The 17,259-nt window shown below is 41.2% G+C and overlaps 2 protein-coding genes across 2 annotated transcripts in view; both read left to right on the forward strand.

Annotated features, from left to right (window-relative positions):
* LOC132362459 (zinc finger protein 474-like) overlaps positions 1-17,259 on the forward strand; it is a 100,463-nt gene that overhangs the window by 81,559 nt on the left and 1,645 nt on the right. The window lies entirely within an intron of this gene.
* Positions 10,190-17,259, forward strand: part of SNCAIP (synuclein alpha interacting protein) — a 217,159-nt gene continuing 210,089 nt past the window's right edge. The window contains exon 1 of the mRNA XM_059916941.1: positions 10,190-10,209. The gene's annotated coding sequence lies outside the window, so the exon portion shown is untranslated. The remainder of the gene's footprint in view (positions 10,210-17,259) is intronic.

Consider the following 17,259-nt stretch of genomic DNA (forward strand, 5'->3'; position numbering starts at 1 on the left):
GCAGCTGATTAGGGGGCTCTGGCTCACTCAGGCTGGGGGGAGAGAGGGATATGGATGTAGGGTGAGCCTGCGGTGGCAGAGGCCGGCGTGACGTTGCAACAGCCTGAGGCGCGCCGTGCATTCTCCCGGGGAAGTTGTCCCTGGATCACGGGACCCTGGCAGTGGCAGGCTGCACAGGCTCCCGGGAGGGGCGGTGTGGTTAGTGTCCTGTGCTTGCACACAGGCTCCTTGGTGGCTGCAGCAGTAGCTTAGCGATTCACGCCCGTCTCTGGTGTCCGTGCTGTTAGCCGCGGCTCGTGCCTGTCTCTGTAGCTCGTTTAGGTGGTGCTCTGAGTCCCGTCTCCTCGTGCACCCCGAAACAATGGTCTCTTGCCTCTTAGGCAGGTCCCGACTTTTTCCTGGACTCCCTCCCGGCTAGCTGTGGCGCATTAGCCCCCTTCAGGCTGTGTTCACGCAGCCAACCCCAGTCCTCTCCCTGGGATCTGACCTCTGAAGCCCGAGCCTCAGCTCCCAGCCCCCTCCCGCCCTGGCGGGTGAGCAGACAAGCCTCTCGGCTGGTGAGTGCTGATCTGCAGTGAGCCTCTCTGCAGGAATCTCTCCACTTTGCCCTCTGCACCCTTCTTGCTGCGTTCTCCTCCATGGCTCCGAAGCTTCCCCCCTCCGCCACCTGCAGTCTTTGCCCGCGAAGGGGCTTCCTAGTGTGTGGAAGCCTTTCCTCCTTCACAGCTCCCTCCCAGAGGTGCAGGTCCCGTCTGTATTCTTTTGTCTCTGTTTTTTCTTTTTTTCTTTTGCCCCACCCAGGTACATGGGGAGTTTCTTGCCTTTTGGGAAGTCTGAGATATTCTGCCAGCGTTCAGTAGGTGTTCTGTAGGAGTTGTTCCACATGTAGATGTATTTCTGATGTATTTCTGGTGTATTTGTGGGGAGGAAGGTGATCTCCAAGTCTTACTCCTCCGCCATCTTGAACGTCTCCTGTGATGGTCTTTTAGGGAGCGATGGTTCCCAGTTCTAATGAAGTAGGGATGTCTGGAGAGAGTCGGGGTCCTGCGAACACTTCTTGTTCTTTGGATCTGGAAAGTGGGTCTACCCTAGAGCACATGGGGCCTCATTCAGATTTAGGGGTATTTGGTGCAGAGTTGTTTCCTTTCTAGGCTGTAGTGTCAGGTGTGATAGGGTACTTAAGGGAGGTTTGTGGGCCTCCCTTAAATTCCATAGTAGGCAACGCTGTATCTGGAAGAAAGGCATCTTATCAAGAGCCAGAGAGCCAGGAAGACATCTCCATGTGGTAAAGTATGTTAGACTTTCCCTATGTGCTTATGTTACTGAACCAAACTTGGGTCCGCTTGCCCAAGCACAGTAAAGCCAATCTACTGACACTGGGTGGTGGTAAAGGAAAGTGCAGCATGTATTGCAGGGCACCAAGCAAGGGTCCAGGGCAACTAGTGCTTAAAAGACCTGAACTCCCCAAAGGCTTTCAGGGAAAGGTTTTTAAAGACAGGGTGAGGAAGGGGGTTATGGGATGTGTGTTCAGCTCGTGGACTTTCTTCTGATTGGCTGGTGGTGAGGTAATTGGCATTCAGCATCATGAACATTCTGGTTCCAGCCGGTCTGAGGGTCTACGTGTTTGTGGGCAGCATGCAGTTAACTTCTTCACCTGGTGGGGGTTTCAGTATCTGCAAAACAGCTCAAAGGACATGGCTCAGAATATTATCTATAGCCCTTAAGGGGGAACTAAAGGTCCTTGACTTTTTTTAATGCTTAAACTATTATTATTTGGTCTTGTTTGACTGTTTTCCTTTCTTTCTGCATTTTCTCCCTTCGTTTTTAAAATACTTTTTAAATTTTTATTTTATTTTATTTTTTTGGCTGTGCTGTGTGGCTGTATTTTCTCACTTCTATGATTAAATTTATTCTTTGACTAAAATTTTTCTATAGACAAAAGATAGGCAGAGGACATGGTGGGTGGTGGAGTTTTGTTCTGGGAAGGCCCCATAGGGTCCTGCTCGGTGTTTACACTTTCTGAGTATGATGTCTAGCTTAAAGAGCCTTCTCCCTCCCCAAGACTCTATAGATTCTTACATTTCTTCTAACACTTTTCAGTTTTTATATTTAGCCTTTAATTCCTCTGAAATTTTATTGCTATATGTTGCATAGTAGGGATCTAACTATTTTTCTTCATTGCAGTTTTTCCATATCATTTATTAGTTACTTTATCCTATATATGAATGGATGTCGATCTGTTTTCCTATCTCTGCAACATTATCACATGGTTTACATGCTGTATCTTTAGAGGACATTTTGATATTGTATAGCAAAGGCCTGCTTCTTTTTCAAAAAAAAAAAAATTGGCTCTTCTTACTTATCTTTTCTTCTAGATGAATTCTAGAATCAAACATGTCAAATAACATAAATAATTCTGCTAGGATATTGATCTGTATTGAATCAAATTGATAAATTTTTTTAAGGAAGAATTAGCATTTTTACAATATGTACTCTTTCCATTCAGGAACACTATACAATTTGTGTTCAAAATCATAAATGTTCAATCCTGAATTCCATTCACCCACCCATGCTAATTTGTTTTGCCAGTAACAATCTTTTTGCATCTTTTCTATTTTTTTGTGGACCCCTTGGCATCTCCCTTTTCACAGCCATGTGTTTTCAGATAACTCTAAGGGGCAGTGAATACACAGAGAATGGAGAGTTTGAGGATAGTAAAACGTCACACTCAGAAATTTTCTAACTACTGGGAGTTTATGTTCATTTCTTAAATCTATCTTGTTAAATAGAAATGTTTATTCTCTTAAGTGCTCTAGAAAAGATTTGGAAAGTTTTGCTTTAGACCCTGAAGATGTCCACATCAATAGTTTCTCTATAATCAGATAGTTAAAATACAAAGCCATATGAAATTAAATGCCAAACATCATTGCAAATCAACATACAGCTGGAAAAGCACTCTACATAGCTCAATATATTTGTCAGGAAACCAAAATCTTCAGCAATATCCATCTCGTAAAATAAGGTTGTTCATAAAGAAAATCATTTTTATTCAGCCAAATTTTCACTTAGGTTTAATGAAAAACACTTGGAAGCAATTGAATGCTGTGGAGACGTGGTTAATTATTATCCTTGTTTATGAATTAGCATGATTTTAAAGAGTAGTTGATGCTGAAGGCTAAAGTTTTTATTTCTTTTTCATAACAATATTCCACCCAAACTGAAACAGAGAGATTGACAAATGTCAGAGGGCATTTAGCCTGCAAAAGGAGCCGGAAGCTAGAGATTTGGAATCATTGGTGGTGGGACTGGATAGTCTGATGAAGACCGTGGAGCCCAGAAGGTGGCGATAGAGGCTCTTCTCTCCCCTCGTGCGGGCATCTCAAGTTGTCCAGTTTCTTAACCCAACCTTAGGGTAAACCTAATTTCAATTATCTATGGTCTCCTTGTTCTCATGGAAACAAGAATAGGAGGAGACAGGGTAGCATAGGAGGAATGAAAACTTGTATATAAATCTGAGCCCTTGGGAAGGACTTTGCTTTCCCAAGTCACTGAAGACTCCTATTCATAAAGAACATGTATGTTTCAATAGTCTCTGTAAGGATTGTTAGGATTTTTGGGGGGGGTGGACGATAAAAAATTTTTTTAATTAATTAATTTTATTTTTATTTTTGGCTGCATTAGGTCTTCGTTGCTGTGCACGGGCTTTCTCTAGTTGCGGCGAGTAGGGGCTATTCTTTGTTATGGTGCGTGGGCCTCCCATTGCGGTGGCTTCTCTTGTTGCGGAGCACGAGCTCTAGGCGCTGGGCTTCAGTAGTTGTGGCTCACAGGCTCTAGAGTGCAGACTCAGTAATTGTGGCACACGGGCTTAGTTGCTCCACGGCATATGGGATCTTCCCCAACCAGGGATCAAACCCGTGTCCCCTGCATTGGCAGGCGGATTCTTAACCACTGCGCCACGAGGGAAGCCCCTAAAATTTCAATTATCAATAGTTTCAGCTTAATAGTAAGGTTCTTGGCAGATTTTGGTACGGCTAATTAGTTCAAAGGGAGCTTATTTAAAGGCTTAAACTACTAATGACTGTCATAAACAGCAAAAATTTAAAAAGTGTTTTCAAGCAGAGCACATAGAGAACTGAGATGTTACAAGAAGGAGCTGGAAGACTAAAGGTGCCTTTTGTTATGTTAATGAGGTGACCTTTGGAAAGTGCCCCAGGATGCTGAATGGTAGCCAAAGAACCAAACAGGTGATTAGAGGGTTGGAACTTTCAGCTCCACCCCCTGACCTCAGAGGAGGGGAGAGGGCCCTGGAAATTGAATCAATTGTCAATGGTCAATGATTTAATCAATCATGCCTGTATAATAAAGCCTCCAGAAAAACCCAAAGGAGAGCTTCCAGGTTGGTGAATGCACGGAGGAACGGAGGGAATAGTTTGCCCGGTGAGAGCATGGTAGCTCTGTTTCTGAATTAAGTCATTAAGTCATATGGACCCTGCTTGGGCCCTAGCCCCTCTGTCTTGGTGGGGGGAGGGATTTTTTCCCATTCGGGTGGGGTTCGGGCAGCCTAATAACGAAACTGAATCTGACATTGACAGAGCACAAGCTTTATTCAGTGGTCAAAGAATGGAGAAGCAGGAACTAAGTTCACAGATCTACTTCTCACCCATGTGGCGAAAGGGATTTAATTTTAAACAGTAAAGGCAAAGGGAGGAGGAGTGAGGCTATTGATGGGGAGGCATATGTATTAGTCGACCAGGGAAGGGGCAGGGCTTTTTCCAAGAGAGTGGGGTGCCACCCCCTTTTTATCCTTTTTTGTTCCTGAATGTCTGGTCGTGGCCACTGGTAGGTGTGCCATATAATACACTAATGTAGTAAAAGCAGCATATAATGAGACTCAAGGTCAGTTGGAGGTCAGGTTTGTGGGCACCTTGGTCCCTGCTGGTTCCATCTGTTTTTTTTTTGTTTGTTTGTTTATAGCTTCCTTTCTTATCTCTGGACCCTTTAACTTAAAGATTTATGTTAACTCCTGCTAAGGGGCCTGGGGGTGGGGAAGTGTTGGCAGGTTTGAGGAAAGACCTGGAGCAACTCTGGCAACAGCTCCATGCTCTTTCCCCATACCTTGCCCTATTCATCTCTCCCATCTGGCTGTTTCTAAGTTTTGTATACATTCTTTCATAAAAAACCAGTAATCTAGTAAGTAAAATGTTTCTCTGAGTTCTGTGAGCTGCTCTAGCAAAATAACTGACCCAAGGAAGGGGTTGTTGGAAGCTCTGATCTATAGCTAGTTGGTCAGGAGCACAGGTGATAATCTGGATTTGCAATTGGCATCTGCAGTTGAGGGGGGAGGGGCAGTTTTGTAGGACTAAGCCTGTGGAATCTGATGCTATCTCCAGGCAGATAGTGTCAGAATTGTGTTGAATTGTAGGACATCCAGCTGGTGTCTGAGAATTATTTTTGATGTGGACCCTCCACCACAGTGGAACTGGATAAGAATCTTTAAGCACTTAGAACAGTATTGTCACAAAGAAGTTCTCAACAGACCCTGGCTATTATGGCAGAGATAATTAGTGCTTAGAGCTTATTTGTTTTTTCCATTGCATTTCCCAGCCTCCCTTGCAGTTAGTTTAAGGCCAGGTGCCTAATTATAGTCAATGAACTGTAGCAGAAGGACTGAGGCAGGTAAGAGCCAATGTGTCTTTGAGATCTCTCCTTCCCTGATGAAGAGAACTTGGAGACCATGAGTTCCCATTGGTAGAGCACCACCCCTGCCACATCAGGGTGCAATGAGGGTGACAAATTGTTGTGTTACATTACTGAGATTTCAAGGTTAATTCATTACCTTAAGATGTCTTCACTAGGTAAGGAAGACATAGGATTTTACTATTAGAGTTTCTTTGCAAGTATTAATTCTAGATAATGACTAATAAAGTGTTAAAATGAGTAACTGACTTCTAGTTCTTCATAAGCAGAATTTAATCCCCTTGAGGTTAGGGCCTTTATCTATCTTATTTACCATTGAAACCCCAGTGCATAGAGTAGTGCTTGCTTGGCACATAATTAAGCACTAAATATATCTTTTTTGTGCAGGTACTGTGCCTTTTCAATATGCATAGCACTCTTCATACGTTGTATAGGGCTCAAGAAATTAAAACCATGGTCTTTACCCTCAAGGAGTATATAATCCAAATGAGGAGACAAATATACCTTTTCTTCTCTTGCCTCCTTCCCCCCTCATCCCCAGGTACACAAACCAATAACATTGCTGCTTCAACTAAAGACACTATATTTAAATGCTACTTTATGCCATAGATGGAAGGTGTTCAGATAACAGAGTGCTCAGCAAGAGCAGCAAACAACAGGGACCTAAAGAAGAGATAGTATCTCAATAGAGAAAGAGAGACCCCGTGAGTGAAAGAGAGAGGTTAGTGGCATAGCTAGAGGAAAGACCCAGGATTCTGGATATGAGACTACAAATGTTGATGAGACAGAGCCAGGCTAGAAGAAAAATATGGGTGGAGAGGAGAAAGAAAAAAATTGGATGGTGGATGTCATGATAGGCCACCCAGACACCCCCCACTTCGGGACTTAAGCACTCACTCCTTCCTCCAGCCGCTGGGACGGTTGACTGCTGAAGACCCCTCCAGAAACAGCCCTCAGCTGAAGACAGCCGTCTGGGTCAAGGTCTCACCCTCTTTCCAGGGACAACCCATATCCAGTGATTAATTGATGTTAAGATGCAAAGGCTGGGCCTCTTGCCTCAGTGAAGGGTCCCAGCTCCAAGCATCCTGTGGGGTTATAGAGGCCTCTGTTGTGACCTTATCACAGCCTGACGTTTGTCTCTTGCCCAGTCCTGCTTTCCTTACTTCCCTACAGGTATCACTTACGAAAGTAGGCTCCATACTTCCTGCATGCAGATCTCCACCTCAGAAATCTTCTCAGGGACAGGCCGTAAGTTATGGACCATCACACAAGCCAGGAAGAGCTTAGACTTGTTGGAGTTGAGAAAACCCTCACTAATGGCTTCTGAGGAGGGGAATGAGAGTCTAGGAAGGATTCGGCTGGTGATGGGATGGAGGGTAGGTGGAGGCGAAGATCCTTCGTTTGCAAGGGCAAGAATCACTTTGACAAAGTCTGCTCCACGGTCTATGAAGCCCTTCAGTGAAATTCCATTGTCTAGACCCCAGAATATTTTCCCAGAACGTGTCTAGAATTTCAAAGTTCACTCAGAACTCTGAGCTACATGTCTGATGAAAAAAAAGGAGTGAAATTCCTTCCTTGGCTCCACTTCAAGTAGGATCACCTGACTAGAGATAAGTGTGAGGAGTAGCCAGAGTTAAAGGTGAATGCTCCATTTCTTGAAGAAAATGTCAGCATTTTGTGACCTTTCTCAACATAGAATTGGGATTGTGAGGAAGTGAGCAATTGAAGGGAAGACAGCATCCTTATGTGGAGAGCTGACTACAGCTGCTCATTTTTACCACCCAGATCTTAGTGTTCCACAGTAGCACTGGTCATAGAATAAAAAACCAGCTGATAGGAATATTCTGCCAGGAGAGAGAGAGAAGCCAGGGGCAGACAGCCAAGACGAGCTAAGTCAACCTAAGAAGCTGTGGAAAATAGAGATCAATGAATATTGCTGATTGTTTGATGTGGTAACGTTTTCAGGTACGATTTACGTAACATTTAGGATCCTTTCTCTACATTAATTAAAAGACATTTTCTCTCTTCCCAACTTTGTTTTCATCTCTTACCTGTTGTTTTAAAGATGTTTGTAATGGCAGTGGGAGTACCAGAGTATCAGGTCTTCGAGAGTGATCGCTACTAGAATGATGCTCATTTCACAGAAACTATGTGCAGATCTAATAAGTGGTATCAATGGAGTCTTGGAAAACTATTATTTTGATTGGTGCAGTTTTAGAAGTGTTGATTGAATATTTAAATAAGAACTTGGGGAAAGAAGTTAGCCATCCTAATGTTTTTATAATGGGGCCATTAGCTCAATTGAGCTTGGCGTGCTGTCCTACTGATCGTAGGTGGATGGAGCAGATGTTGTAAAGGTGTAAATGTAGGGATTTATGGATTCAAACAAAAGAACAAAGATGGGACATCCTGAGGCAGGACGTGTGCAACGAGTGGTTTTGACACTAATGAGCCCAGTAAAATGGGCATGACCTGCTTTCTAACCTTATTCAACAAACATTTCTTAATCCTTTACCTGTGCCAAGCACTTCGTGGGAGTGTATTTGGCAAACTGATGAAAAATCAGAACTAGTAAGGCCTTCTGAAGTCAGAAAGATGAGGGAAAAGGTAGAAGAGACAAAGGGTTTGAGAAAGGACGGAAAGTTGGAATTAGGCAAATGAGGAGAGCTGAGTCTGGACGGAGTGGTCACTGTGAGAAGCAATTGCTCTGTCAGATTCCCCTGTGAGTCTGTGGAGTCACCAGCTGGATCGGACGATCCTGCGACTTCTGGGAGCAGAGGCGTCTGTGACACATGGGACTTTGGCTAGTTCCTTAATCTCTCCATCCCCCGGTTCCTCATCTGTACAATGAAATTAATAACAGGACCTCAGGGGATTGTTGCCAGAAGATAATAAAGTAATTCATCTGGAGTGCTCTGCACAGTGGCTTGCACTCTGTCACGGTGCTCAGATAGGTTTGCATGTGCTGTATGACAGTGGACACACTGTGTATGGGCAGAGAGATCACTGGAGAAATGGAAAGGGCACCAGTCCCTGGGATGTAGTCCTTTCAAATGTCTTCCCTCCCTGAGTTCCCTAGGGGATAAAAATAGAAAAATCACCCAGCATAGCAGCATGGGGAACAAAGACGGGATACGTTCTCTTTGGAGTCATTCGTCTGACCACAGACATCCATAGAGACATGCAATTTCTTTTCTCTTAAGTTTATAGCTTATGGAGTGTCTTAGCTTCTGATGGACTGCAGGTACCTTCTGGTGAGACTTAAGCAATTTTCTCAATTTTTGCTTAATAAGAATAATTCACTCTATGTGCTAAGTCTGCATAAATAGTTTCTGACAGATGAAACAGTTTATAAATCCTCAAGAGTTTTTTTTATTATCCTTGAAAAAACCTTTACACTTACTGTGTACCCTGAGGGCCTGTTGTATGGAAAGATCTCTTACTCTAAAGAACAAAGGCAGGCGATGTTTTCTTAAAAAACAGGCATATCGTCCTGCTTGACTAAGGCTCCCTCTGACTCCAAACCTTGAAAATCCTGTTCGTTTTTAATATAAGTGCTCTAGCAAGGATAGGAATAAGCCAGATTCAGAGGATTTCCATGTCAGCAGTGCCGGATCCTTGCATGACTGGTGGCAAATGGTTTTCTTCGCTTTCTTTCACCCTTGAAACCTCTGACATATCTGAACTCTTGTTCTTGTGTCTTTTCTGGCCTTTGAGGATAACAATGCAGCTGTGTGTTAAGCGAAGGTAAAACAGCCTTTAAAGGGTTATTCTGGTTTTCATAGGTTCCACATAAGAATAAGATAAAGAGAAGTGATTTAACGTGCCCCAAATGACAATATATTCTGACAGGAGAGCAGAATAGCTTATTTGGAGTTTTTCCTCATCCCTGTCTTAACTCCCATCTGACACACCAAAGCCAGTTGATAGAAGGGGTGCTTGCCTCCTGCTCTCTTTTCTTAGCTGGACACTTTGCTTTCTAGCTATTCACCCATCTTATTCCATCTTCTGACGTTAGCGTGTGTAAGCCATGTAGAGGGCTGGAGGATATCTTTGTGCCCATCCCTGTGTATCAATTAATTTATTAAAGGCCGTAGGGAAAAACTTTTCAGAGACATGGTGTCGGGTGACAGTTCTCCATGAGCCTCTCACGTTTCTGCACATCTTGCAACAGAGATACCAACTGTCCTTTCTTCTGGGCTATCTTTCTAAGGATGTGTATAGAGTGGACAGCCTTGGGAAATAGAGCATCTCTCTCTAGAGCAAAGTACAGGCATGTTCCCTCACCATTATAAAAGATTCAGGTTCCCTGAGCTCAAGGTTCCCCTCCTGTGGCATAACCCACTGCATGTACGGGTTTAGTATGGCTTTCCTCCCAGGGCCCTGGGGTTCAGTGACTAGCGTAGAAATGTTACTGCTCTTGCTGTGTATAATGAACTGTTCTGTGTCTCTGATCCAGGGGTCCTGTGTCATCTGCCGGCCTCCATGAAACTGTGGCAAGCTAACTTGTTGGTATGTACGTTAAAATCTCAGACCCATCTCAGTTCTTGACACATAGTTCCAAATTTAAAACGGTCCTGAGAGATTTATTGATGTACAAAACCCCTGATGAGGATTCTTTTTTTAAAAATTAATTATTTAATTAATTTTTATTTTTTATACAGTTTTAAAGGTTACTTTCCATTTACAGTTATTACAAAATATTGGCTATACTCCCTGTGTTGTATAATACATCCTTGGGCTTATCTTACACCCAATAGTTTGTACCTCCCACTTCCTCATCCCTATGGTGCCCCTTTCCCCCTCCCCACTGGTAACGACTGGTTTGTTCTCTATATCTGTGAGTCTGCTTCTTTTTGTTATATTTGCTAGCTTGTTGTATTTTTTAGATTCCACATGTAAGTGATGTCATACAGTATTCTGACAAGGATTCTTAGCGCGTTGACCACTGTGACACTACAGCAAACTGTTCAGCATGTCCCACTGCTTCCTCAAATTCTCAGAAACTCATGCTTTGTGTGTGTAACAATAGCTTCACTCAATCACCATTCTTCTTGGATCATTATTTTAGAAACTTCTTAAAAATTGGCAAAAAAAGCGTTTAACTCTCAGACCACTTTCTAAATATTATCAGATCTTTGATCTATGCACTGAGGATTGAGTTCCTGTAAATGGCTTGGACAAGTTGTGACTGGCAAAAACACAAAGGCTGTCTCTGTTCCCACTGTATAGATTGGCTCAGTCATTCAGACCCATTCATTTATTCAAATAAATTTATGCATTAACTTAAAAATATATTTCACAGAGTCAAGTAAGACAGGCACATTCCTGCCTTCTTGGAACCTGTAGGTTAATGTGAAATAAAATATTAAAAATATTTACATAAAATTATTTAATAAATCATAAATACTAGAAATGAAATAACTACTGTGAAGTACTATGAAGCATGATAAAGGATTTAATAGGGAATTTTTTTATTCTCTCAAATTTCAAATGTAGCATAGATTAGCAAATAACTCTGCTACAAAAGTACAAAACTTTTTGAACCGTTGAGATCTTTTTTCCTTCCTTTTTTTCTTGCAGATAAACAAGAAGTAAGAACTAAAATTTGTATGTTCTTTAAAATTTTACCCAAATAAAGTAACATTTCCCCCTGGATAAAGTGGATTTGGGGGAGGTTCCATGATTTCTTTTAAGAAAGAAGATGTTGCTCTATTGACAATATTTAAGAATAAGTTGAAATTTGCTGGCCATTACGTAGAAGTTAGAAGCTGAAGGGAGCATGAGACAAAAAGAGGAACATTTCACTTCTCAAACGAATGAGGTAGACCTAAGGCCCGAAAAAATTTTTTCACCTTTCCCAGCAACGTTTTATAACTATGTTAGGTGACTATAGCCTGTGATGATAAGCACCTAATCTGTTATATTTTAAAATAAGTCTTTTGAAATTATGAGAAGGGAGACACACATAAAACAGTTGTTATTTATAAACGTTTCCAATTAAAATTTCAGAAAAGCAGAAACTTGTAAAATTTTCTAGGCAGCTCTCACCTTCATTCAATTCACAGGCTGATTTGAGCAGAAAAACTGCAAAATGGCAGGATCACCCAGTATTCTGGAGCTGTATTCATATCTGTCTGTCTCTCTCTTTCTCTCTGCATGCATGTGATTTATATTTATCCTGAAAAATGGCAGGATCACCTAGTATTCTGGAGCTGTATTCATATCTGTCTCTCTCTTTCTCTCCGCATGCATGTAATTTATATTTATCTCCCCAGTTTTCTGAATAATTCAAACATTGTGTTTTAATTTGTGAATTATTCCAAATAATGCAGATAATTGATTAAAATCTGTACTTTTGACTAGCGTTGGCAAGGTTTAATCATAAAATCCAAGATATAAAAGCTATTTTTAAATGGGAATGAAGAAAGCATGTGATAGGGATTTGACTGAGGAATGGTTAAAAAAAGAAGGTATTATTATGTTCATATAGATTAAAGGAATGTAATCCCATTGAAATTCTTCTTTTAAGGTGGTGCCAGAAAGGAATTTATTTTTCTCTGTAGTAATACTAGGACTTGAAATAACTTATCTACTAATTAGTTACTTCATGGGAAAGAAAAAACTCATTTGTGTTTGCATTACTAAACATGAAGGCAAAGAAGCCAAGATGTGGTAGACAAGTTCTCTTCATCTGTCAGCAATAGCAGATGTTTATCTCTGTTTTTCCCTGAATGCTACATGAATATCTGGATGAGGCTGAGTTTCTGCCTAAGCAGGCAGAGCTGATCCTTGCATCCAGCAAACCACATTGCTCCAGCTATTGTTTCTGGCTTGGTAACCCTCATTACACTACCCGGCTCATTTTAGAAGGGATTGTTCAATATGATTGTCCCTTGCTCCTAAAAGCAATTACATTACAAACTGGTGTAAGATTTCTGGTTTCCTTTCAGAGCATTGGTAGGTGAGTGTGTTTGCTCCAATTCTATTGGTAGCACAAATGCCCTCTCATTCAACGTTTCAATTTTATGAGACCTTCAACCCTGCCATCAAAGTCAAATAAAAGTTCAAAGCCTGAAACCCTTTCTTTCATTTCTTCATCCCTTTGAGGGAGGGACTCTTGGGATGAAGTACAGATGGGGGTAAAATGACTTTTTGTGTAAGAAGCAAGACTTCATTATATTGCCTGTGTTTGGAAATATCCATGTGGAGCTCAATTTATTTCTTCACATCTGACACTGACAGTTTCTGGCACATAATAGTAAAATTCCAGTGTTTCCTAAAAGATTCTTGGTAACTGGTTCTATTTTATCTGAATTATAGCTTATAAAATAATGTAAGCAACTAACTCATATCATATTAATAAAGGAAATTCTCCTGCTAGATCCAAGTCAGTATTACAAGTCTAAACAGAAGACAATTGTATTGGGTTTATAATGGAATTCTTAGTTCTATCTACTTCTATGAAAGTGGATCTCAGTGATGCTGCCTGGAGAATTTGGTATAGTGTAAGCCATTTGCATTTAATGACCATCGAAACTAAGGCAAATATTTTCTTCTTTAGGACGTTATCTTTCAAAAATTCCACTGACAATTTGAAGCATAGCAATTCAATGAGGGATTATAGAAGCCATACCTTGGGATGTGTTTTTAAGTGGGGTAGAATAAGGACTCTTGCTGGTCTGTATATCTCTCTATGTGTCCTAGGGAGGACAGAGATATTTACCTTAAGTACTGGGTTTTGGACTAGCTACATCGTAATCAGTTGGGTAAATTTAAAAATAATACAGATTTGAAGACAAAAGTCCCAGGGATTCTTATTCAATTGGCCTGAAGCAAAGCTTTAGAATTAGTGTTATTAATAAGTATCTTACTCAATTTTAAGTTATGCCATGTTTGGGAAACAGTTTTTAAATCCATAAGCTACTTTACTTTTTCCTATAATGCTCTTTCATGAAGACATGACGAAATAAAATAATAACTTGTGATGATGCCAAAATAAATGTCCCAGTGCTTTTGTCTGTTTGATTTTATCTTTTCAAAGAAAATGTTGTGGTAGGAAAACAGTAGGTTGTTTAGGAAGAAACAACTCAGGCAAACTTGTGTAATTTGTCAAATGTGTTTTAGGTACTCTTGGGCCCTATGGTTGCATAGGTGTCTGTACCAGTCAGGATAAATTAGGTTATACTGTAGAAATGAACAGACCCCAAATCTCAGTGGCTTAATATAGCAGTTTATTTACTACACATGCCACAGATCCATATGATCAACGGCAGCTTTGCTGCACAGCATTTTCTCTGGGGCTCAGGCTGACAGAGCAGCCTCTGTCTAGGACATGGCTGGTGATTGTGGAGGAGTAGCAAAGAAGGCATGGTGAGCCATATGCAGGCTCTTAAAGCTTCTGCCCAGGGAAGGTCCCACAGCCATGCCTGAATTCCATGGGGAAAAGTGTAGAATCAATCCCCCATTAGGAAGGGATAGCAAACATTTGAGAATCAGAGTGCACCACATAATTCTCTTTAGAAAATGAACAGTGATGATCTTAAACCAACAGAAAACAAGTATTTACTGAGTACCTACCATGTTCCAGATACTAGGATATAACTGTAAATGGGAAACACAAAATCCCTGAACTCTTGGGGCTTTCATTGAAGGGGTGGGAGGAGGAATAAAACAAATATTTTTCTTTGAAGAAAAACAAAGCAGAATAGGAGACTAAGAGCAATGAGAGTGTTGGGAGTTCTATTTAGACAAAGTCATCAGGGAAGTGTCTTGTGAGATATTTGAGCATAAAATTGAGAGAAGAGAATGGACTCCATTCCAGGACCTGGGGGAGGAGACTTTGAGACAATGAGAGCAGCAATTGCAAAGGGCCTACAGCAGGAACATGTGTGGCCTGACAGGCACTACGAGAAGGTCAGAGTGAATAGACGCTTCCATTTCAAAAGGGAGAAATAGGGAAGAGAAAAGGGGTAAGAGGTCCCAAATAAGTCCAAACTACAAGGCAATTTCCATGAGATTTAAGGCTTAAGTACAGTCCTCTTTGACTTGATACTCTGCCCTCCAGATCCAGGTGGGGCAAAGGTCCCACCTTCCAGACACTGGGGCAGAAGTTCCATCTTGTAGGCCCACTAGGAAAGCAGTCTTTCCCCTGAAGCTTTGGCAGGGCTGGGTGGGAACCCCAAGACGCTGGGCAACCCCACCCCCCATGGCTTTGAGCAGAGGCCGTCTGGCCTGTTGAAAGTGAGGTGATAGGCTCCCCTTTTGAAACCAAGGGGGTGGCCCTGATGATCTCTGAATTGCCTTCAGGGTTATTCTTTCCTTGTCTCGAAGAACAGTGCACATTCATAATCAAATAGTTCTAGGGTTCCATCTTGAGAAATTCCAGAAGTCCAACAGTCTGGTCTCCCTTCATCCTTCCCATCTCCTTCCTCCTCAATTCAGACTGGAAGTTTTCCTGCTGGGGTTGCTGATGAAATCCATGGTGCACACACAAACCAATCTCTTTATCGGAGGGATGCTTGGCCACATCTTTAGTGTTCTCTCCCGAACACACTTTCTCAATTTTGCAATATGGGTAGGATGAGAATTTGTCAAATCTCTAAGTTCTGCTTCCTTTTTGCGTAACAATTCCATCTTTAAGTCATTTCTCTCTTCTCACATTTTCCTATAAGCATTCAGAAGGAGCCAGGCCTCACCAGCACTTTGCTTAGAAATTGTTTTAGCTAAATATTCCATTTCATTGCCTGCAAGTTCTACCTTCCACAAAACACCAGAACAGGAGCACAATTCAGTCAAGTTATTAGACACTTTATTACAAGGATCACCTTTTTTCCAGTTTTCAATAACATGTTCTTCATTTCTGTCTGAGACCTCATCAGAATGGCCTGTATAGGCCATATTTCTACCAACATTCTGGTCAGGATTACTCAGGTATTCTCGAGAAAATGTGAGGCTCTCTCTAGAGCTTTCCTCTCCTGAGCTCTTACCAGAATCACCCTCAATGGTCTGTTCATAGCAATGTAAGATTTTTCTAGCATGCACGTCAAAACTCTTCCAGCCTTCACTCCTTACCCAGTTCCCAAACTGCTTCCACACTTTTAAGTGTTTGTAATAGCAACACCTCACTCTCAGCACCAATTTCTCTCTTAGTCCATTCAAGCTAAAACAGAATACCATAGACTGAGTGGCTTATAAGCAACATAAATAAGAAATTTATTTTTCACAATTCTGGAGACTAGAAGGTTCAAGATCAAGGCACAGACAGATTCTCTGATGAGGGCCCACTTACTGGTTCACAGGCAGCTGACTTCTTGCTGTATCCTCACAGGCTGGAGAGGGTGAGGAAACTCTCTGAGGTCTCTTTTATAAGGGCAATAATCCAATGCATGACCTACTTATCTCCCAAAGGCCCTACCTCCTAATTCCATCAAAATGGGGTTTAGGATTTCAACATATGAATTTTGGAGGGACACAAACATTCAGTCAGTCTATAGCAAGGTCATTGGTCATTTTGGCAAAAGAGGTTTAAGTGACGTGATATAAGGATTAAAAACTTGACTTGAGCAATAATGGAGGCTGAGAATTTGGAGAGCAATTACAGACTCTTAAGAGGTTTTACTGTGAGTGGGAACAGTTGGCTAGGGTTCACTACTTCGCAGTTATTTTTTTCCACTGTAATTGTACCATTTTACATGTTTGCCAGCAGTACTTTAAGAGTTCCAGTTTTTCCACATTTTTACCAACACTTGGTATGGCCAGCTTTTGTTAATTTTAGCCATTCTAATGAGTATATAGTTATATCTCATTGTGGTACTTCCCTGATGACTGATGATATTATTGATCATCATTTCATGTGCTTATTAGACGTTTGTATAGCTTCTTTTGTAAAGTAGCTCTTCCAATTTTCCATTTTCTTGTTGGGTTTTTAGTCTTTATAATTGAGTAGTAAGAGTGCTTTATGTATTCTGGATACAAGTCTTTGTCTGGTATCTGGCTTGCCAATAGTTTCTTTCATGCTCCATGACTTGCCTTTGTGTGTTCTCATTAGTGTCTTTCAGTAAGAAAAAGTTTTCAATTTTTGAAGAGTTCCAACTTATCTATTTTTCCCTCATGCTTCATGCTTTCAATATTCTATCTAGGAAATATCTCCCTACCCCAATATTGCAGATTTTCTCTTATGCTTTCTTCTAGAAGTTTTCTCATTTTGTGTATTATATTTGTGTCTGTGACCCTTTTTTAGTTACATGTTGGGCATCATGTGATGTGAGGGTGGATATTCATTTTTTCCCTGTGGATAGCCATTTGAGTCAGCAATGTTAGTTAAAAAAAAAATTTTTTTTTCCCATCGAATTGCATTGGCAACGTTGCCAAAAATCAATTGAACATACAAACTTGCTTTACTAAATTTTTGGGCAGTGATCACTCGTCCTCTCTTTTTTACTATATTTGAATAAGATTGGTGTGCTTTTTCTTTCTTCAATATTTTATAGAATTCACCAGTGAATTTATCTAGTCCTGGACTTTTTCTTCTTGGGAAGGTTTTGATAACAAAGTAAATTG

The sequence above is a fragment of the Balaenoptera ricei genome, chromosome 3 (genome assembly GCF_028023285.1).
Source record: "Balaenoptera ricei isolate mBalRic1 chromosome 3, mBalRic1.hap2, whole genome shotgun sequence".
NCBI lineage: Eukaryota > Metazoa > Chordata > Mammalia > Artiodactyla > Balaenopteridae > Balaenoptera > Balaenoptera ricei.